The sequence below is a fragment of the Apus apus genome, chromosome 1 (genome assembly GCF_020740795.1).
Source record: "Apus apus isolate bApuApu2 chromosome 1, bApuApu2.pri.cur, whole genome shotgun sequence".
In the NCBI taxonomy this organism is placed as follows: domain Eukaryota; kingdom Metazoa; phylum Chordata; class Aves; order Apodiformes; family Apodidae; genus Apus; species Apus apus.
The window spans coordinates 172,048,766-172,072,274 of record NC_067282.1 but is presented as its reverse complement, the minus strand read 5'-3'; the positions used below and the strand labels follow the sequence as shown (position 1 = coordinate 172,072,274).

The following is a 23,509-nucleotide window of genomic DNA, read 5'->3' as shown; positions in this document are numbered from 1 at the left end:
TAGAGCAACAAGTAGTTTAAATTTGATTTAACTAGGGAATTTTATTAAAACACAATGTTGTTTTTGCAGCATATGGGCTGAATTGTATGTACATAATCTTTTTACATGCACAAATGACAGTAAGTTATGCAGGCTGTCTCACCACTTTTCCATGCAATCTTAATTTGTGCTTATTGAAAGTTTAAAATCAGAGCTGCCAAACTGCAAATTATAACTGAGGTGAATGGAAGCTGTAAGGACTTCATATGCCTAACATAAAGTACCACGGGCATGCATCAGCTGAAAATCCAGACCTTATGTCCAGAAGATGCTTTGACTGGAGGGGGTGTGAAGATTTGGTTTATTTGCCCTGAGAAAGACACTTGCATCACCCAAGGTAAAATCTGCTGTCTCACGTTGAAGTTTCATGCCCATTAGCACAAAGCGGTACTGCTGATGTAGCCCAGCAGGTCAGCTGGATATGATCAAGTGAGTTCCCCTGAAAGCAGACTTCCTGGTGTACATTTAGAGTGAAAATAGGATGCAAGTCAGGATTCTATTGAGAGTTTTCCTGATGCTCTCTTCTATGCTGCTATGGACAAGAAATGAAACTGTATGAAGAATTAAGTAAGAGTAGCAAAATATCTCCTAGTAAATGATGCTAACATACTCATTTGGGAAGGCTTGTGAGGAAACAAAAGGTGAAAGAATTCACCAGGGTTTCCAAAATTCTGTTCTCTGCCCTCTTTTCTATTACAAAAATGGGAGCTGATTATAAATACATCTATATAGCAATCTAAGTAAAACCTGCAAAAAGCTACAAAGGCAATGTTTCAAATTGAATGCAGTGAACCCAAGTTAAAAATGCAATCTGCTTAATGTGAAGAAAGAACTTGATGACTCTTGACAGATACACACACTATATATATGTATCTTGATTATTATAGGTCCTACAGAAGCCACCATGTAAATAATCAAAAAAGTAGATAAATCAGTTTTATTTTCTGTTCTTCTTCAAAGCCTGCATTTGTTTATAGCAGGTACACATGCATGTGTGCAGCATGTGAGCTGCTTCTGGAGACCATGCTCTGCTACAACCTTCAAGTACTATCGCATCTAGTGGTGACACAGAGTGGAGTTAAATGGGTGCAGCAGAAATGTTCCACGTTGTGCAAGTACTTCTGGGCAGCTGTTTGTACTTGTTTTTGTGAAATGAATTTTTGTGAACTCGGAATTAAAAAAAACAAACAAACAACAAAGGCCCAAAGCAGATACAGTATTGCCTTGTTGCTAACTGTTAGCTATCTTGCCTTAAAGGTGTTACCGTGGTGCTCATGGGAATTCCAGCCACATGCAGGCATGCAACTTGGTGAAAACCCGCTCTAATATGTAGCAGTTATTTTGAAACAGGGCTGAACAAGGTTCATCCTTCATTCATTTTTATCTAAACAGCGTTCATCATCAGTTCAGCTGCACAAATTGCTGATGCTAATTCTTTATATTATAGATAGGCCCTAGGGTTTTAAACTGTAGCCATCAATCTAAGTACATCTATATACCCTAGCATTTAAAAACAGATTAATTATGAAACCAACAATAACGGTTATTGAAAGTTATCACAAATACTGTACTAGGAATTTTTAATGCTTTTTTTTTTCATTGTAGAAGCATTTTAAAAGCAAAATTTAAAACTTTTTTTTTTGTTATAAAAGAAGGCAGCTAAGTACATAAGAAGGATAATGTTTACTCACTGAAAGAAGTATAATCCTCATATTCCTGTAGGAGTTTACAGTTTTACCTGCCAGAAAATATATTATGCCTGTATTTTAAGTGGCATGAGAAATCTTTTCAAATATTGCATATTCAGTTATTTGCGTAATTAAAATTGTAAGAACTCTTAACAAAATGGTTCTTAGGATCTTTCCAACCATAATTAATGTTTTTATGTGTTTAGCAATTACTACTTTTTGCCATGTAATCTCTAAATAGTCAGATATTGATGTTCTGGTAATACAAGTATCTTTCAACAAGATTTTCTGAAATACAGGTATTGGGGGAATCAAGTCAGCATCTTCATTGTCAAGAAATAGTAAGGAGCCATGAAGACCCTCATCAAATTAAAATACAATAAAAAAATATTTTTCTGATAGTGAACAGTGAAGAGAGGAAGTCTGAGGAAGAAAAAAAAATTAAAAAGAGGGGGATATGGGATTAGGAAAGAAAGTACATTGCCTAGTCATGTCAGGGTTGGAGCCTTTTGTTTATCTCGTGACTTCAGCTGTGTTGCCTACACTAAGAATCACTTCATAACAAAAATTATAATCAAAACTACTTCTGTTTAAGCTTCTCTGTAATTCTGGGGCAAAGACTTTAATAATCTAACAAATAGTAAAGAAGATGTACTTCTTATGTTACGTATTCCCATTAGACAAAGGAGCATTGTTTTGTTTTGGTTTGTTTTGGTGGTTTTTGTTGGGTTTTTTGATAGATTTATTCTATCCAGTTCCAATGAGCACAATCAGAGCTTGGAAACTGATGCAAATAGACCTATATTCTACAAAGAGCCCAAACTAAAGACACTTACTAAATCCCAATCAAGTCGCTCATGAGAAAATCAAAAACACAAAGCAAATCTTTATAACATTCTCATTGTTTGTTTTGATAAAACACTAGCAGACGTTAGAAATTTTACACTTCCCACTCCTCACAGGCTGAGCCACACGGACCACTGCCACAGGCAGGACAGTGTTCTGACTTACAATTGTAGACTTAATGGCAGGCAGCTGCAGTAAGGACTAAGGAATGAAAGATTCTCTTGCAGGAGTCAATCTTGCAAGCGATCCAAAGTAAGGACGGAAAGATCTTTTACTTTATCTCTGTTCAGCAACTCAATCCTGACTGGTTATGCTAAGTGCCACTGCCATAAAAATAATTAACACGGAATATGCTTCTTTTGGGACAGTGCATTTGGTTTATTGCTCTGAAACTCCATAAATAGATTTTTACATGCATTCAGTATATGCTTATTCATTCATGTGGAAACTCTTCCTCTCATTTCCCTCTATTACACCATAGTCTAATAAATGCTTTTTCTGAAGTTAAGTATCCTCCTAGATGATGCTCTCAGCAACAAAATGTTGACCTGAGAAATAAAATTTTATGAATGTCATGCTCTTTGTGATTTAGAAGGAAAGCTGAAATCACCCTTTCCAGACCTACAGACCTACTCTGATTATTTATTTATCTTAGAATTGTCAGAAACATTAAATCTAGCTTATCCAGTTTGGCTAACAGCTTCATAATTTGCAAGATTTTTCTGTCCCCAGCTGAAGATTCATCCTTCGAATTGGAAGAAGAGGTATTTTATTCAGAAGTTAAGATTTTGCATTAGATTACATCATTACATGACAGAAAAGCCAGACATTAAAATAAAGTTTTGGCAGAAATTTGGCTTTCATCAGAGAAGATAGTGGTAGGACAAGGGGTAATGGTTTTAAACTGAGAGAGGGGAGTTTTAGGTTAGATATTAGGAAGAAATTCTTCACTGCAAGGGTGGTGAGGAACTGGAATGGGTTGCCGAGGGAGGTTGTTGATGCCCCATCCCTGGAGGTTTTTAAGGCCAGGTTGGAAGAGGTTTTGTGCAACCTGGTCTAGTGGTAGGGTTCCCTGCTTATGGCAGGGGGGTTGGAACTTGATGATTTTTAAGGTCCCTTCCAACCTTAATGATTCTATGATTCTATGATTCTATGAAATTGCATCCAAAGTTAATTAATTTTATAATTGTTGTGTATGATGCTGTTATTCTTCCTGTTGTCTATCAGTGACACAGTGACATAGGTACTGATATGTTTGATACTAAGACACTTAAATTTAGGCATTGAAAAGTAAGTACTTGGTTCAGTTGACTAAATATGGTATCTGACATACCCGTGAGTCACACGTCATAGATCTGTTACAGTGCTATAAATCCCACCCAAGCATCTTATATACTTGGGCACATTTAAATGCTTGCTACAGATACTCAAAATAGAGGTTTAGGACAAGTTATTCCACTCGATCAACTTGCTGTGACTTGAAGTACAATTCAGCCAATCCAAAGTAGATATCTGTTTTAGGGCAAGCAGTATCAGTCTACAGGTCTATTGACAAGGAACAGGATTCAGGTGCCTGAACATAACCATCTAGAACCACAGAGATGCCCAAGGAAAGGGATTAGCAGACATGATACAAGGCATCTTGCCTCTGACTCAAACTGTATTCTGTGCCCACCTGAAGCAGTACTTGGAGGACAGTCCAGATACTCTAGAGTGTTCTACATTATGTCATGCACCTGAACCCTACCCTGGATCTCCCCTGACTGTGAAGCTAACATAACTACCTCACATGTAGAGAATTGCAATTGGATACCTATTTTAGCCACCAGTCTCAAGCTGAATCCTGTCTCTACTGTCCTTTTTTGGCAGGCCATGACCGAATTTCCAACATTAAAAACCAAGCAGCAATAAGATGACATAAAAAGTGTTTTACCCTTCGCATATCTGAAGAAGGAGTTTCTTTTATCATTAAAATAGGACATTGTAACTTGGAATGTAGCTTTTGCAACGGTTCATTATCTAATGACAAAATTAATCACACACAGGTAAAGGTGTGTTTACTTCTAACCTTGTGTAGCTTGTGTTTCATGATGGGTTGGGTTTTTGGTTTTTTTAAGGAAGAGAAGGAGATGACTAAAAAGGAATTATTTTCTGATAATTTATGCTGCCTTGGGAATTGGATTTGATGATGCATATTATTACTCTACTCCAAATACCAGGAGATTTAATAAATTTTTGGGCGGCAACTTCAAGATTAAAAAGAATAACTTCCAAAAATAAAATTGCTACCATACTTTTGAACATGCAAAGAAACATAATACTATGACACCTATGAGACCGCTGTTACACCTAGCTTTATAATTCCAAATCATAAATTTTCATCACCGGAAAAAAAGATATTCAGGCCAATCAAGTAACATAAAATGGTGATAAAACACAATTGTAGCTGTTCATCTTCTGGACTTGCTAATGTCAGTAAAAAGGTAAATTCCAACTGCAAGTTTTATTAGTGTTGAAAATGCTGAAAGGTGGCTCCACCTTCACCTTTTCAATCAAAATCAGCCACCCAAAGAGCTTTTATTATATGAGATTCATAGACTGAATTTCAGAGTAACTGCAATGGTTATGTGAAGGGCTCGACTCTTTTCTCTGACAGATCTAGGCCATCTGAGCAGGTTTTAAATTTCCTTCATCACTTTGAGTCTGAAATTAGAGAAGAGGTATGCAGTACTCACACTGAAAGCTCTACAGCATTGAAGGCTAGTAAAGAAACTGAACACATGGAGTTAACCATGAAGGGATATGATGCTATTTTAATAACCAGCATTAAAATATGACTGCTAACAGTTGCAAAAACAGCTGCATCTCTGTCCTGTTTGTGGTGTTTGTTGCTCAGGTTCTTTAACTTTTTCTCAGAAAAGTTACTGTACTCCACAGATCTTTGAACAACTGCAGAAACCAAACCAACTGGAAGAGAGAAACTAAAAAGTAAGATAGAAATTACAGCTCTTACTTTAAAATCCATTTAATATTTTGCTATATTCAATTCTTAGTTTTTAAAATAACTTTGAATTTAAAATTTTTCTGGCTGTTTTATTCAGCAATGGTCTAAAATCAGTTACACCTGCTGAGGAAGCCTAGTGTTGAAGGTCAGTGTGTACTGTGGGATGGCAAAATGATGGGGATGTTCAAAGGGAGGTAAAGGGATAGGAGCTTGAACACATTCAGAGGTAGGAGGACGTGTCCTCAAACAGCAAAGAAATTTAAAAAGTAGACCAAATTAAAGAATCATTACAAGCTCACTGGAAATTTAACTGGTAAATTGAAACTCCCATAGAAAGTTACTACCATGAATTATTACACTGGTAAAAAAAAAAACAAGAAGTTGTGCTCTCTTACTACATGAGTACTAAAGTAATTGGCATTACTATTTACTGGTGTGAGTGACACTTAACTTAGAAATTAAATTTTTGTAGAAGAATGTATTTGTAAGTATATAGAATTTCTTAATTGTTAGTATGTGGTTAGTAATCAAAGACATTATTTCGTTCAGTCACATTTAAAAAAAAAAAAAAAGAACAAAACACAACTGAAAATATCTAATGGAACAATAGATTTCACTACATTTTTCAAAGAAAGTGTTTCTTGGACAGAAGCCTAAGCTAAAGATTATATAAAATAAAAAAAGGAAGCACATGCACAATCTCTTCATCAGTCTCCTCTACACCAATTATGGTCTTGCCATCTTAAGTGCTAGAAAATATTTACAATAGTTAAGAATTAAAAGGCCTTACAATGCAGGGTTCCATAAAAAGTCATAGGCAAACATGCCTTTTTCCAATGTGGTTAGACATTTCTGGGAAACACTAATGAAATGTCTTCCACAAAGGTGAAAAGAGCACAAAATAAAAACAGAACAAAAAGTAGAAGCCAGGTACAGCTTCTTTCCTGCAAAATGGGACTGACTGTTCAATACCTGCACAAATTAGCATTATATAAGTCTTCCTGTAACAGTGTTACGTGAAACATTGGCTACCAATAAACAACAGAAAGAATATGACTAAGCATTTGGCAAAGTATGAAGCAGTATTTTTCTTCTCACATTCCCATTTCCTTTTTTGTTAGTCTCTAGTCCCGTTTGTCGTCTGGCTCCAGCCATTACTGAAGTTCCTTAACAGAGCAACTTGAGTTCGCCTTCACAAAAAAGAACAGCTGGATAAAAACTAAATGTCTTTATCAAGGCCATAGTCATTGGAGAACCTCAGCAACAGTTGATAAAAATGAAACAGAAATAATGTTTGTCCATTACATTATTTCCTTTTCCAGTGGGCTCTAATCACAGACTTCTTACTACATGATCATTCACTTAAGTTCAAAAATTCTCCTCACGTGAGGGGAGTGACTAAAAAGAACAAGGATTCTCACATAATAATTTCCACTAGAAACAATCACACTGTGGGAACCAACATATCATTATGTACAGAGCTCAAATATCCCCTCTACTTCCAAAACAGTCGTCCAATACCTGAAGCCATTATGGTGACCCTGACTCATCATTTGGCAAAGAACAACAGAGAAAATTACAGTTAGCCAACAAACAGCCCCAAAAGTGGTAGAGCAGAGAAAGATGCACCTTTAAATCTTTACAGTCTCCCTTTACTATCATCTGAGCTCTACGGTCCACTGCTGAAACAGGAATGTACTGTATAGACAGCAAAATTACACACATTTATCTCACAATTTCTGTTGATAATGTAGGCTGATATACATTAATTTTCTGACTGTCACATAGCTATTCATATACAATCAGTTCATAATTGGTTTGGGATTCTTATACTTATTGGAATGCAAATGTATTTTATATGCAAGTGGAAATACCAGCTGTAAATAAATAAAATAGATATATCTGTAGAGAGACAGTAATAACTTTAAGGTTGCAATAGATTGGACAGTAATTGGAAAGAGGTGCTTTCCAGATGCTAGATAGAAGTAATACAGATCTTCTGGTCAAGACTAGAATGCATACAGAAATTAAAAGAACAAGACAGCTGCAAATTGTCTCTCCAGGAAGGAAGCCATGAATTACCAACAACTGCTTGATTTAAGATTCAGAAATAAAGACACAGAGAGATTGAAATATGCAACTCAGAAAGACTGTGGACATAATAATTTATTTAATCATAGCTTCTTTTTCTAATAAAATAGTAAAGTTTATTTTTTCATTTATTTGTCTAATGAGTGGGAAGTTTGGGAGAATAAAAAATATTTTGCTTTAAAAATCTGGCTTTGAATTACTTTAATATTTTACTTCAGCTGACAGAATTAGGCCTGTCATATTACTATGCCAAGAAACCAGAAAAGGTTGCCACTAAACTTAAGTAGTGCTGAACCAAAAAAAGTTCCAGCTTCAAGAGAAATGAGGGGAGAAGTGAAGCTATCTGCTTAACTACTTACTCATCCATAGACTCAGCCATTTGCTCAGAAGGGGGTGCAAGGGGTGCATAAGGCACAAGTTCTGAATTTACAGTATCCAACAGAGCAGAGGAGACACATCACTCCTGCCAGATATGAAGGTGATGAGAATTTTAGATGGCTTGAAAACTTCTCAGCACAGTTTTCAATCATATGTATATTGCACTCATTTTAAATCAGGATTTAACATCTGATTCAGAGAAAGGAAATTTTCTCCCAGCAACCTTTTGTTTTGTTCCTACAAAGTAACTGTGAGAACCAGGCATGAGCTCTGACACACAATGAATGAGGGACTTCTGTGAGAGGCTTACTTTTACTGCAGCTTGAACATAAGGTTCAAACCTGAAAGATTAATTTATTTTTAAATGTACGTTTCTACCTTCTGCCATAGCAGGGTCATGGGCAAAGTTGCCTTCTGTCAATCATTTCCATATTTTGCTAGAGTGGCAGCGGAAAAAAAATAAAGAATTCATGGAAAGGTTATTGGGATATACCACAAGCTAAGCTACTGGCAGAATGCAAGCACATTTACAGCATTTCGTTTGTATCCATTAACTAGATATAATTAACCACAATGGTAGAACCAGGATTATATAACCTAAATTAGTAGGTATTATTTGATTTAGTAAATACACAGATGTAATGGAACCTGTGAGCAACAAAGACTGGACTCACTCATTGTTACTGAGTCATCTGCAATTTCTGCAACCTTTTTTCTTAGACAATCAGTTAGTTTGAATAATTATTCTAACAAATTTAATATTACCATTGCCAAAAGAATATATGAGACTAATGTACCAATTCCAAAATGTCCACACCAGTGCAATACATATGTAATATTATTTGTGTTTGTGCTTAAGTTAAGCTTACTCAAAACACTCTCCTGGGGTGGATTAAGAGCATAAACTGAATTTTTTTATTTAGTCAGAGCAAAAATTAACTATTCATCCATCCATGTATTAAAATAGCATATGCAGTAGTCTTGTCTGTATTACTGATGACAACATGGTGGCTATTGGACTGATATAATGGTCTCAAGGAGCTTCCAAATATAAATATATTCTAATGAGATAATCCCTAGAGCATGGATATGGAGGAATGCTATCTAAATAATGTCACTTCTGTTGCAGAATTGGTTTCAAATTAATTGTTTCTTTCTAAAGCTATAATTATCAGGAAGAATGCAGTTAGTGAGAAAAGATGAAGTTAAAAAGTGCATAATGTTTAATAGCTCATTAAATAGAAAATATATTGTAAATTTGGGAATCAGAATGACTTGCAGCTAACTGTGAGATGATGGGTCATGGCATATGAAAAGAGACTTTTTTGGCAGCAAAGCAATTTGGTGATGCTGACTGCAGTCTGAATTTACTTGACATTCGGAAAGCTCATATGACACCAATGCAGATGAGGTGAACAGTGAAGAGAAAAGGAAGGGCAAGGAGAGCTAGAGGAGAAAAGGTAGTTTATGTGCAGCCGAGAGTATGATGAGGAAGAGGGGAATCTGAGTATCATTACTGGGAGCTGAGTTTTTTTGGTGGGAATGGGAACAAGGTGTTAAAGAAAATCAGTGTATTAATGCAGCTATTGTGATAGCTGTGCCAGCACTTTTCTCACAGAGGAGGTTTATGTAAAATTCATATAGGTGAATAATTACAGAATCACAGAATCCTAGGGGTTGGAAGGGACCTCAGAAGATCATCTAGTCCAACCTCCCTGCCAGAGCAGGATCACCTACAGCACATCACACAGGAACGTGTCCAGGTGGGTTTTGAATGTCTCCAGCAAAAGAGACTCCACAGCCTCTCTGGGCAGCCTGTTCCAGTGCTCTTTCACTCTCACAGCAAGGTGTTTTCTCTGACGTTTACGTGGAACCTCCTATGTTCCAGTTTGCACCCATTGCCCCTTGTCCTATCACTAGACATCACTGAAAAAAGCCTGGCTCCACCCTCCTGACACTCGCCCTAAACGTATTTGTAAACATTGATGAGGTCGCCCCTCAGCCTCCTCTTCTCCAAGATGAAGAGACCCAGCTCCCTCAGCCTTTCCTCATAAGGGAGATGTTCCACTCCCTCAATCATCTTTGTGGCTCTGTGCTGGACACTTTCAAGCAGTTCCCTGTCCTTCTTGAACTGTGGGGCCCAGAACTGGACACAATATTCCAGATGCAGCCTCACCAATGCAGAATAGAGGGGGAGGAGAACCTCCCTTGACCTACTAACTACACCCTTTCTAATACACCTCAGGATGCCATTGGCCTTCTTGGCTACAAGGGCACATTGCTGGCTCATGGTCATCCTCCTGTCCACCAGGACCCCCAGGTCCCTTTCCCCTACACTGCTCTCCAGCAGGTCAGCCCCCAACTTGTACTGGTACATGGGGTTGTTCTTCCCCAGATGCAAGACTCTACACTTGTCCTCGTTGGATTTCATTAAGTTTCTCTCTGCCCAACTGTCCAGCCTGTCTAGGTCTTGCTGAATGGCAGCACAGCCTTCTGGTGTGTCAGCCACTCCTCCCAGTTTAGTGTCATCAGCAAACTTGCTGAGGGCACACTGTTCTCTCATCCAGGTCATTGATGAAAATATTGAACAGTACTGATCCCAGTACCAACCCCTGAGGGACTCCACTAGTCATAGACCTCCAGCTAGATTCTGTCCCATTGACCATAACTCTCTGACTTCTTCCTTTCAACCAGTTCATGATTCACCTCACTACCTGATCAAGACCACACTTCCTCAGTTTTTCTACAAGGATGCTGTGGGAGACAGTGTCAAATGCTTTACTGAAATCAAGATACACCGCATCTACCACCCTACCATCATCCATCCACCTAGTTACTTCTTCATAGAAGGCTATAAGGTTGGGCAAACATGACTCCCCCTTGGTAAAACCATGTTGACTGCTCTTAATTACCCCCTTATCCTTGATATGCCTAGAGATAGTGCCAAGAACAAGTTGTTCCATCACCTTTCCAGGGATGGAGGTGAGGCTGACCATTCTATAGATACCTGGGTCCTCCTTCTTGCCCTTCTTGTAGACTGGAGTGACATTTGCTATCCTCCAGTCCTTAGGCACCTCTCCTGTTGCCCACAACTTACCAAAGACGATGGAGAGTGGCCTAGCAATGACCTCCGCCAGCTCCCTCAGCACCCGTGGGTGTATTCCATCCAGACCCACCGATTTATGGATGCGTGCAAAAGTGTCCTGCATAAAGATGCTCAGATGAGCATGAAAAGCCATTTAGTGACCCAAGGGCTGCATCATACACTCTCCCCTGTTCCATGACACAATATGTCAGACAGAGAAGAGTGAAGCACACCACATAGTCAGCTGGTCTGCAGCAAGATGGACTGGAGGGCACAGCTCTGCCTTATCAATATGTGATGCAGAAACTGCAGTGGGGAAGTGGAAGAAATCAAGTATGAGAATATCACTGTGAACGTGAGAGACTTGTCAGGTCTGTGCTCCTGTCTCTAAAAGAGCTGGTGTGAGACTACATGTTACTGAGAGATTTATTTTAGAAATGTATTATAACCTGCTTTTTAAAGTGAAAAATAAAGCAAAAACAGTACACTAAGCAATTGCAGTTTGGTTTTAGTAAGTCAGTTAAATATACAGTACTGCAATAACGCCTCCTTGCATTTCAAGAAGGAAGTTGGTTTATTGGATCAAGCCAGTGGTCCATCTAGTGCAGTAACTCATCTTCAGATACTGGATCTTAATATTGCAACAAAGGCAAGAAATCCACACAGAGAGAGGCCAGCATACTAACAAGACTAAAACTTGGTTATCTAATTAAAAAATGTTTCATACACACTAAGCAACTTACCAGCTCTTAATACTTGCTATTTATGCAACCAAACTGGCTTGTTGAACTGTGCTGGTGCATTTATTTACTTGTGAAGTCTGTCAGTATAAAGCACCTTATTCAGCCTCGGCTCTGATTTGTTATTTAAGTGTAGAAGATTATCAAACAGCCACAAGTCCAAAAAAAAATCTCTGTGTGTTTTCACCTGTGTGCTACCCTGTCCTATAGCTTTCTGCTCTGCATTGTTAAAGGGATGCTCACAGTAAAGGCAGCTACAAACAGTGCTGTCCTGATGCCGAGAGATGCGTGTTCAAGTTTCATGTTACAAGATCAGCAAGATGTGAAGTGAGGCTACTGGAAACTATAAGCTATTAACATAGTACGGATTATGAGGTTTGATAAGCTTTAAAAAGGGGAGGGGAAGCTCAATTTCCCACTTCTTACACATGCAGTGATGGAAGTGATTCTTCCATACCACAAAAGATACATGAGCTGCTCCTGTAACTTACTCACACAAGGACTAAGGATCATATCCATACAAAACATATTCTAGTGCTACTTCAATAGCTACAGGTACAATGCATTCTACAAATCAGTGTCCTGACATATCCAAACAGAAGAAAAAGCTGAGAAAGCTTTTTATAGTGACTTTTTCCCAATGTACATAAGAATGTAGTGTCCTGCCATAACTAGCACTGTAAAAAGCAATGTCTTTATTTCCTCTCTTCTATCTCCACAGAGTTTCTCACACACTGCATGGAAGAAGCTCTATAAAAATGCCTTCAATTGTTTCTCTTAAAAATGTGACTGTTTTGCACTGGCAGCAAAAAAGTACAGTAGGTGGCCATTAGTATTTTGTCTTCTCTTTTCATAAATAACCAACTACATATGGCAAGGAAGAGTAGCTGGCAAGGGTATACAAAGAATAAAAGCACAGTCCTCCCAAGTTCTACCAAGAGCAAAAGGAGATAGCTCTGTAGCTGCCACCAGGAAAAATGAACGACATTAGTGTTGATGTTTCCACATTCATCCCTATGTCTGAAAATTTTATAAATCTGAACTGAGTTATGAGGAGGAGTGCTTTGAAATACATATTAGCAGCTTACAAAACCAAGTAAGTGGGCCAAATTTCCTGCTGAAATAGCTCCAAGAGTGGGCCACAGTTTTAAAAAATTATTTCTGGTGCAAAGGTCTACCCCTGCCATGGATCCTGTGAAGCTCAATATAGTATGTAAATGTTTTCTCATGCTAAAAAATAAAGCAAGAAAATCCTTACAAAGCGCACACTTAAATTCAATGATCTAAGGATAATGGAGCAAATCTCCAGATGGTTTAAAATGTCAAAGCATCATCTACTCCAGTGGAGCAACAAAAGTCTAGATCAGTTGGGGATGTCCCTCTTAACACATGAAAAAGGTCATGAATGGGGACAGGTCAGTATTCAGATCTGCTGGCACAGGCCCCTTCTGTTATATGCATCCAAACACAACTTTTGCCTCAATGACTTTAAAATTCATCATCTCAAAATGTAAATGGAAAATGCATTTTCAAGTTAAAAGCTATTGCTACCTGAATCTGGAGTTGTAGTAGAAAATCAATGAGAGAAAGACCTTAAAATGAGATGTTTAAATATAGACTGCAAATATGAGACTGAACATTAATTAATTAGATTTGTAAGATCTTCCCTTGCTTCAGCCTCTGTAGCATCATGCAGTTTTTCTTTACTTGCACCTATTTTCTTCGTTTGATGATGTTTGACTAATAAATACATTGATTAATTGCATCATTAAATGCCATCCATAGATCACAAAAATAGGGTATACTCAGTGTTTCTGGCACACTGATGCTAAAGGATTTTTTTTGTTTAAACTTTCAGTACTTAACAAAGGAAATAATGCTGCTTTGCTGGATAAACTTCCTGATTTTTATTTTAATTTTCAGTGAACAAACAGCTGCAGAATAATGTGACTTAATGAAGCATTTCTAATAAAATCCTGCAGAAGTTAAAACCAGAGCACAGAACTGCTTGCTCACTGATAGTTATATATAACATTCAGAATAATTTTTCAAAATGGTCATCACATTTTTGCGTATATGCATATTAGGTAATGTGGTTTTCTGTCTTCCAAAGTCATTTATTTCCTTTAGTGTGATAACTAGTTAGCATTGTTCTAGTACTTATTTACAGTAAGTAAAACATACAACATAATTAAAACAACATATTTCTAATACAGTATTTAGGCTCTACACAGTTTGGTAAGTAGCAATACAGCCAGCAATAAATTTAAGTGTGAAGATGCTCAGATCTGAAAAAATCCATGGTATGTTTTGCTCACGAAAAACACATAGGCTGCAATTGTAAAGATGTCCTTTATCAAGTCGGTCATCACATGTGATGAAATTATGAAACTTCCTGGCTGATACGTTTTTCTCTGCAACCACAATTCAGTGTAGAGTATTATTTGCTCTATGTAATCGTGATAGAGTTCAATGAATCATCACTTTGCAACCTGCCAGTAAAGCAATCTCTAATATCCGTCTGTACACATATCTATTTGCTTCTATTCAGAACAAGTTTTCCATGTATTCCCTGCCAGAATTATAAAGTGCATTACAAGCATCTACATGTAAAACTGAGATCCCTCACATCATAAGAAGAGACAAGTAAAAAGGTTACCCTGTATGTCCAGTGTGATAAAAGATACTGTCAGATTAGTTGTCATTCTCTGATTAGAACAGCATGACAGGAATCAAGATCTTATATCACAATCGCCCACTACCAGTAGCATATCTAAAATTAATACCACATTTTTTAAAGCCACCTTATGTTCAAACAACATGTGGAACCAGTGAATAGTAATCTTGATTTGCTGTCAACTGAGCAAAGCTTTTGACTGAAAATATGGCACTTAGGTATTTACATTTGTAAGAATAACAGCACTGTAGTTTTGAAAATCAGGACTTTATGACATAAACAAAAACCCACAGAGCTTTTGATATTGCCTCCACAGTATCCACTTTCTGAAATAAAATGTTAATAATGAAATCTGCATTAATTTCTTTACTGCTGTTAATTATGCACTCACAAAACAATTTAGGCATTAGTAAGAAATGCCTGCACAATTACTGTGAAAAAGTATAATGAAAGATGCAACCTTTGCCACCCCTAGTAAAAATGTCTTAGCATGCTCTTTTCCCAACTTCAGCTAAGCTATATTCCTAGTACCACTGAGCTACAATTTTTCTAGTGTTTACTCTACACTACTGAAAAGAATCTTAATTTATCCATTTGACTTCACTTAGATCAGCCCATAAAGTAGCTTTAAGGTCTTAAACATGTAGCAGGCTGCATGCTAATGCCTAAGACTAGTTGGCAAGACAGAGAAACCAGATAACAATTATCATTTAGTCAATAGCAATTTAAATGTATCCACTGCTGTGCGAAGACCCTAAGACCCTGAACGCTTTACAGTGCTTTCAAGGATAGGGGTTGAGTGTGTTTATTATTTAAATTGGCAGTTCTGCAGGAGTCAAAGCACGGTTCCTTAAATGCTTAGCCGGTAGCTGCTGGGGGGTGGGTGGCAGAAGTGAGGTACTTAGTGTTTGAAAAAAAAAATATTGAAAATATCCAAGCAAAAGCTGGAAAGAGAAAACTGTAGCTACACATACAATTTTAAATGCTTTAAGCGATTATTTTAACTCCCGGTAAGAATGAAATATAAGAGCCATGCATGGCAACTCCTAACAGGGCAGTGCAAGCTATTGCTCTTTATCCTTTGCATACATAACCGGGAGTCCAAGCCCACAGCTCCACAAGAAGAAAGCTGGTTATTCTAAAACTTTCTCTTGCAAAGCTATAAATGGGGTGGAGTAAGTGAAAAGCCCTCTCCCTGTGGCATACAGAACCTGTTACACATTAAGGAGGAAAAGGAGTTCACTGAAACGCAAAGAAAGCTACGTGGATGGACAAGGCATGTTTCATACTAGATACACCACAACTTGGGGAGCGTTACACAGAGAAAGAAATGAAGCCAGGAACCGTCTCTTTATAGCTCTTTTTTCCAAAGGATTCCTCAAGCGACTCCTCTCTCTTTTCCAGCCGCCTTCTTAAGGCGACCGGTCAAGCCCCCGGGCTCCAAAGCAGGGGAAAGCCCCAAGTGCCCGGGGGTGCTGCGAGTGAGCGGCCACCCCTGCCATACCAGTAGTTGGGCTGATAACGAGTGGATTCCCCCGACCCCACATGGCTCTGCTGAAAGGCTGAAGTGGTCCTCTGAACAAAATCAAGTGGATTTTTTAAAAATTTTATTTTATTTTTAAAGAGCCTTGCGGATCCCCTGGCGCAGGGCTGGAACAGGCTGCCCCGGCAGCCGCCAGGAGAGGCGGAGGAGCGGCGGAGGCAGCTCCCCTCACACCGGCTTTCTGCAACTTCTGGGCAGCGGGAGGGCGGCAGTCGGCACCAGCCGCCCCGCTCAGCCTGCGCCCGGCCCCGCCGCGGCCGCTTTCCGCCTGGCACCCCGCGGGGTTTCCGCCAGCCGCGGAGAGAATCTCCCGGCACCCCCCACCACCGCCCAGACAGACACACCGACACACGCCCCTCACCTACCTGCAGCCCCGCTTCCTGCTGGAAACACCTAAGGATCGGCCGCCTACCGTCGGGGGGGAGCTCCAGCCTCACCGCCCGGGCATCGCCGGCACACGCCCCGCCAGTGCCCGGGGGCATGGAGCGGCGCCGCGCTCCGCTCCCCTCGGCTCCCCTCGGCTCGGATGGGCTGGGGCAGGCAGCCGTCCTCCGGGGCCCGGGTCTCCCCCCGCCTCTCTGGGAATACACCAGGAATCCGGCTCAGAGATGCTAGAGGAAGGGTGAAGTAAGTGGGAAGGAAGGGAAGACTTGAACTGTTTCTTGTATTAAAACAAAATAAAATAAAATAAAATGAGGACGAAGTATGGAATAGCTGTCGGAAAAGCGGAGGGTGAAGACGTCCAGCAGCCCGGTGCTGCTCCAGCCCCTCCGCCAGCTGCGTGAGGTCCCGATTCAGCCCCGCCGGCAGAGAAAGGGAGGAAAAACCGGCGCGTCCTGCAGCAATCCTTCCGTTAGAGCATCTCTGATTGGTTTGCCTTGCACACACAGCACGACTTCCCCCTCCTGCTGCCTCCTTCTCCCTCTTGGGAAAAGTAATTGGAGAGCGAGAGCTTCACCTTCAGCAGCAGCAGCAGCAGCAGCAGCAGCAGCCGCCCCGCGCCCAGCCTGCGCGCACCGCACCGCCCCGTACCGAGGCGCGGATGGGCGCGGGGCCGCCCCGGGCGGCCGGACAACCAGAGGCAGCTCCAAGCCTGCCCTGCCGGGGGGGCGGGAGGGACGTCCTTCTGCTCCCCGGTGCTCCTCCGGCTCCTCGCTGCCCTCCTTCCCAGCCCCTTTACAAGGCAGCAGGTCCCCGCGGCCGCCGCTCTGTCTGACCGAGGAGCGAGGCTCCGCCGGCAGCGCCCGCCACCTCCGCAGCGGTCCCCGCACACTGGGGCTGGGCCGCACCCCCCTCCCCGGCACGGCGCTGCTCTACCCTCCTTCCCCTCCGCTCCTCTGTGCGAAGTTTCCGCACAAGCCGCGAAGAGGAGGAGATCCCCGCGGATCCCTCGGGGGGCGGGAGGAGGGGGTGGCACCGCCACCGCTCCCCCGGGACCCGCCTACCCCTCCGGGCGCCTGGCCGGGTAGGGCTGGGCAGCTCCCCCGGGGCCGTGGGGCAGGGGCCGCGGGGGCAGAGGCAGGAGGGACGCGGCGGCGCCGGCGGCAGGCAAAAGCTGGGCTGTGTCTCCCTCCAGAGGGAGAAAGGAGTCACGCACGGCAGCTCCGGCGGCGGGAGAGCCGCGGCCGAGCCCCTCTTCCCTCGGGCTGGTGCCGGAGCGGTGGGGTCGCGGGCTCGGCCCGCGCCTGAGCTTGGGAGGTGGCAGGGGAACGTATGGGTCAGACCCCTTCTCCCCCTGCTTAAAGTCGGGGGGTGGGTCGCAGTCGTCTGCCACCACTATTGATTCATAGAGATAAATGTTAGTGATTGAGGATGAGTAAAACCATAGCTTGCCCAGTTTCTCAGTGGGTTTTGTGCTGTTTGCAAGGGGTTGCAAAGAAGTGGAGGGGAGGGAGCCAAAGGGTGTGAGAAAGGACCCTCCAAACAGAATCAAATTCTCATCCTAGAATTCTTATCCACCTCTAGGTTAAATGGGCATGAATGCATGCAGCATTAAGAAGTGCTGATATACTTAATCATCAGATATATTTTTTCAATTTGTACAAAATGAAAAAAAAAAAAGTCTATTTTTAATTTGCTAGTAAAATAACAAGTTTTTTGAAAAGGCACTTTCGTGGAGCCCTTAACTGTCATCACATCTTACGTGATGTTGATAGTAAACTCTGTGAGAAACAGAAGGGGGAAGTGAAACACTTTCCCAGATGTTATCCTTCATGTTAGAGTTTTTCCATGGAAGTAAGTATTTGTAAAATGTGTAAATTATTTTTGTTTTCAAAGCCGATACAGACCCAAAGGTCCATGCAGTCAGAAAAGAAAAGGCAGAATTAAGGCTTAATGTTGACTACCCCACACACAGTGACACATCTCTAGGATGAAATAGAAAGAGGCAGGTATGGAAAGGGCAAGTTAAAAGCAGTCTGGTGTGTGGTTGTCACCATCACTGTTGCAGCACACTCTGCAGCACACTTACATGCCTGGATGCAGACTGCAGTCAAATTAAAAGGCTTCTGGTCGTAAGGATAAATGTGGTCTTATCTCACCCACTGGAAGCTGATACAATAACATCATGATTTTCCTAGTTGGTAACTGTGTTTCCACATTTGCAGAATTGCAGAATTGAAGCTAAAAATAATACAGAGGGAACTGAAACAACCAAGCCTGTGCTGCTGTCAGCAGAGTGGTCTCAGTACACTGAGGTAAACCCAAACTAATGTGGATCCACAGGGGATGGATTCTCCTGCACCAGCAATGCAAAATTACCAGGGAACCTGCATACATATCAAGATGGGTAACTTCTACTGTTGTGTGGGTCACTGTAGGACCACAAGCATTGTTAGTGGGTTAAAAGGAGTCCAAGCGCACCAAAAAATGGAATGGCAGCAGGCGAAATGCAGCTACAGCAGCTGCTGCACTTTAGACCTTGCAAACAGCTTGTAGTTAGTTAGAGGAGCGCATATACCTGTATTAGCTGCATGGATCATCACACTCAAGTTGACCGCATTGTGAGACCAGAGAATACTTAGTTTCACATTGGTGTCCTGCTGTTACAGAAATCAGGCGAAGACATTTGAAGACACAGATCTACTATCACCGAGTGAAAATTACATTTAAAAGTCACATGCAAACAACAGGGGAAAAAAACAGTATACAAATAAATAGATAAGAAATTTTGAAACCCAGGAATCTGTTCTGCGCAAATCTTGGAAAATTTACTGTGTGATGCTGCTGAACATACACAGTTGTTCTACATCATTTTGCCAGACATCCGAAAATCTAAAGGTTGTGTGACATGATGCAGAAATACATGCTTTCAGGATGCTTTTCTATGTGCTTTCACAGACAGTATGGCCAACACTCCTGGGAAGAACTGAAATGATCCGTTGCACCTATACGGTGCAGCTGGTTTTACAGATGCATATGTGGTAAGCCTGACTCATCTCCTAAGGTGCATTTGTACATGCTGCACATGCACAATATGATAAATTTTCCATTTTCTGGAAATAACAGATTGGCAGTCTTTGTCCTGTACAGCCTGTATTTATATATTTCTGACTGGAAAATCCCCAGCTGAATACTGTGGCCTTAGAACACAATACAGTTATGAAATACAATTATTATATGAATGTTCTCTCTTTCTTCAGCTTGTGTAGTTTTTGAGTTGGTGTCACTATTTCTTACTTTTCATCAATCTCCAGGGCTCTTCTATATGCTAAAAGAAAAGCATAAAACATGAAAATGGGCATTTGCACTCACAACAGGTATAGTGTTTGGATCAACTTCAGAATTTCCATGTATAGGTGAAGAGCACAGCATAAAAATCAGGAATATAAAAATTTGGCTTTGAATGATTGCATGGATCTGGTATGGATCTTTTTTAACCACTGGTTTTACTCAGAGGCATGCATGTTCTGAGCTGCTAAATAGAGAAAAAGAAAATAAATATATTGGTAGCCCCATGTAGATTTTTGTCTCTAAGAACTGATGAGTTTACTAATGCCCACCAACAATTTTGCTCCTTTGTCTTTCTCAAAAGACCCCTCTCATCACCCACCATGCTACTAACATAAGCTAACTAAAAGTGCCAGTTGCAGCACTGTTCTTCAGTTTAGCAATTAGGTTCTTGGTTTCTCATTTGGTTCAAAAATATTCATAATATTGAACTTTAGATACTAAAAGAAGCAGAGACACAGAGCACAGCTCTCATCAGGAATACCCTCATGTAAGAAGACCTATAGTAGCTTAGAGCCTGATGTGCAGCAGTATCCTACAATGTTCCTCTATTGCCATCTCCTGAAGCTAGAAGGAGGAAGTATAGATTCAAAAAGCCAGCTGCTGTGAAGTACTTGTGGTTATCATCCTGATGCTCTGTAAGCTGGGACAGTCTAACAGTGCCTGAAAGTTCCTTTTACAATGTGTATACAGATACCCAGTTACATACTCATTATTTTGTTGCAGGTAAGAATCTGGTCCACCAAGTTTAAAGTTCTGCAAAAGCTCTGGTACATTTCAAATACTCACATACAAAAATAAAGGTAACTGACTCCTGAAAAGCTGGTGAAAAATGAAAATGCATTGGAGCAAAGATATTCTGGGGTTCCTTAATAAGTCTCCCACAGGTATTTATTAAAATCATGCTGGTTATTGGATTTTGAAAGAAACAGAGTTTTTAACTAGCATACTGGAATCATCATTAATCTTTCAAAGCATCCACATAAAATAGAAAAGCTGACTGCAAAAAAAACCAGAAGTAACCATTCTTTCTTTTCTACAACACGTAAGTGATACAGAGAAACACTATGACATTTTTTTACCATTTAAAACCATTATCCTAAGATACGAAATTACATTTATTGCTTACACATGCTAACATACACACTGCTTATGGAGTAATGCCATGTTCCAGAGGGAAAAAGTCAGATACACAGACATATTCAGTGTCAGTTTGGGAGCAAGACATTTTTACTTTCAATCAAGAAGGGAGAAATCTGAGAATCAGAGAAAAAAAATGGGTTGGAAGGGATCTCTGGAGGTGTGGTTGGCCTGAGGATCCAAACCCCAGTCATAGGTGGGCTGACTTCAAAGTTAGATCAGGTTGGTCAGGGTTGTCTCCAGCAGTTTCAGGCATCTCCAAATACAAAGATTCTACCTACCAGCTTTTATGGCCTTTTTCCAGCATTTGCCCACCCTTATTGTGAAGGATTTTCTGCCTTAAATCTAAGCATATTTCTCGGAACTTTTCTTTCTGCCTCTTGTGTCCATTGCCTCTCATCACTTTGCTGTGCACTTCCAAGAAACCACTAACTCCATCTTCCCTGTAACCGTCCATAAATAGTTGAATACAGCAGTTAGATTTCCCCCTTTCCCTTTTTTAAGGGGGCTGAACAAACACAGCTTTCAAGTTTTTTGTATGTTGTGCCTTCACCACTGCTAGGACACACTGCTGACTCATCTTCAACCTGTTCACCAGCATCTACAGGTGTTTTTCTGCAAAGACATATTCTGGACAGTCAGTGCTAAGCTTGCTCTGTTGCCTGGGGCTTTTCTGTCCCACATGCTGGACTTGAATTTGGCTTTGTGGATCTTTATGAAATTTCTGTCAGCCCACTTCTCCAGCCTTTTCTGATCCTTCTGAATGGCAGCCCCGCCCTTCAGAGTATTGACTGCTCACTGCATTTTGGTGTCATCTGCTGGCAGTGTTTGCCACTGTCATCTAGACTGTCAGTGAATACTGTCAGCAGTATGGGCTTCAGTACTGAACACTGAGCAATGCCACCAGTGACCAGCTGCTGTTCTTTAAGCCTCACAGTCCAATCAATATGCTTCCATTTTATAAACTACCCATCCAGCCCGTATCTGTCCCGTTTGGTTACAAAGATGTTATGTTAGACCAAGCCTAAGATCAAGATAAACAACACCCCCTGCTCTCACCTTCACCACACAGCATGTCATTTCATTGTAGAAGACAATCAGGGTGGACAGGCAGAATTTGTCTCTTTTATATCCATAGTGACTATTCCAAATTACCTTCTTACCCTTCATGTGTGTGACAATGGCTTCTAAGAGAATTTTCTCCACAACCTTCCTGTAGACTGACCTGTAGTTCCACACATGCTCCCCTTGCCTTCTTGAAAATGGGCATAGTTATCGTTTTCCAATTTTTTGAGACCTTCTCCTGTCACCACGAGCATCTGCAGTGATAAGGGATCAGTCTTACGATGACATCATCCCACTCCCTCAAAGCACTTGGATGTGAAGTCACCTGACCCCACGGACTACTGTATGTCCATTTTGTTTAAGTGGTCCCTATTGATCTTCCCCAGTCAGGGGTGATACTTTACTCCCCCAAACTCACCAAAAAAGCAGAGTTAAACAAAGATGAAGGAACCCTGGGCTGAATGCTGTTTGTCTGACCTACCCCACAGAATGTCATACAAACAGATCTTTCTTCTTACACTATTTCATCAAAAAGAGAAAAATCCCCCAGGCTATGAGAACTGTAGCTATTTTGAAAAATAAAGATGCTTCTTTCTAATACTTTGTAAAGCACCTAAGCTCCCTAAAGGGGAAAGATTTAAAAACCTGCAGTCCTCATTTCTCATTTGCTACATCTTGACAAGTCACTACCGAGCTTTTTATATTTTTATATATCCTCATAAGGCACCTTCCCTTCTCCACGCATTAGAGACCTTATGCTTCCAGGCACAGCTTCTGAGTCTTGCTCTGGGTGAAGCACATACCAGAAAGTTAGGTGTTGCAATATTTCATGCTGTGGCACCTAAATTTCTTTTTTAATTCAGGCTGTAATCCATTTGAAAGGCAGAAAAAAGACCAGAAGAATTCAGATCAAAAGTAAAACAATACTTGGCTTCCCTGCCTTTTGGAAGCGGCCTTAAATTTTAACAAGTAATTTTCTTTGTTTTATATATATATATAGAATAAACAACAGTTCTGTGTTTTATTACACTAAAAGGAAGAGTCCATAGGCCAAATATTTTGGGGTGACTACAGGGTTCTATTGTACAACAAAGGTTTAATTAAAAGAATAGTAAGTGTTTTACTTGTTTAGTATTGGATGTACAGTACATTAATGAGCTTGGGAAAAGACCCAGACTGTACCCAGGGGGGAAAAAAATAGCTATTTTTTCTTTTAAAAAGCTATTCCTCCACCTACATCTGTGGGGCTTAGAGCAGGAAACAGAAACAATGATCTAGAAGGTCGTTTCCAACCTAGGTGATTCTGTGATACAGAGAAAGAAATCAGGAGAAAAAACAAACAAACAAAACCAGGATGAAAAGTGTTTGCACACATCTGGTCTAAATTTGGGTTACTGTGTTCTAGAACTCATTTGTGCATGTGTCTTAATCTGATAAAATGCAGTAGGTCCTATTTCCTGTGTATCAAACAGCATCAGCTCTTG

At 40.6% G+C, this 23,509-nt stretch overlaps 1 protein-coding gene across 4 annotated transcripts in view; it reads right to left on the bottom strand.

Annotated features, from left to right (window-relative positions):
• Positions 1 to 17,091, bottom strand: part of TAFA2 (TAFA chemokine like family member 2) — a 182,024-nt gene extending 164,933 nt beyond the window's left edge. For all 4 annotated transcript variants that reach the window (XM_051632605.1, XM_051632596.1, XM_051632614.1 and 1 more), the window contains exon 1: positions 16,457 to 17,091. The gene's annotated coding sequence lies outside the window, so the exon portion shown is untranslated. The remainder of the gene's footprint in view (positions 1 to 16,456) is intronic.
• Positions 17,092 to 23,509: the final 6,418 nt, after the last annotated feature.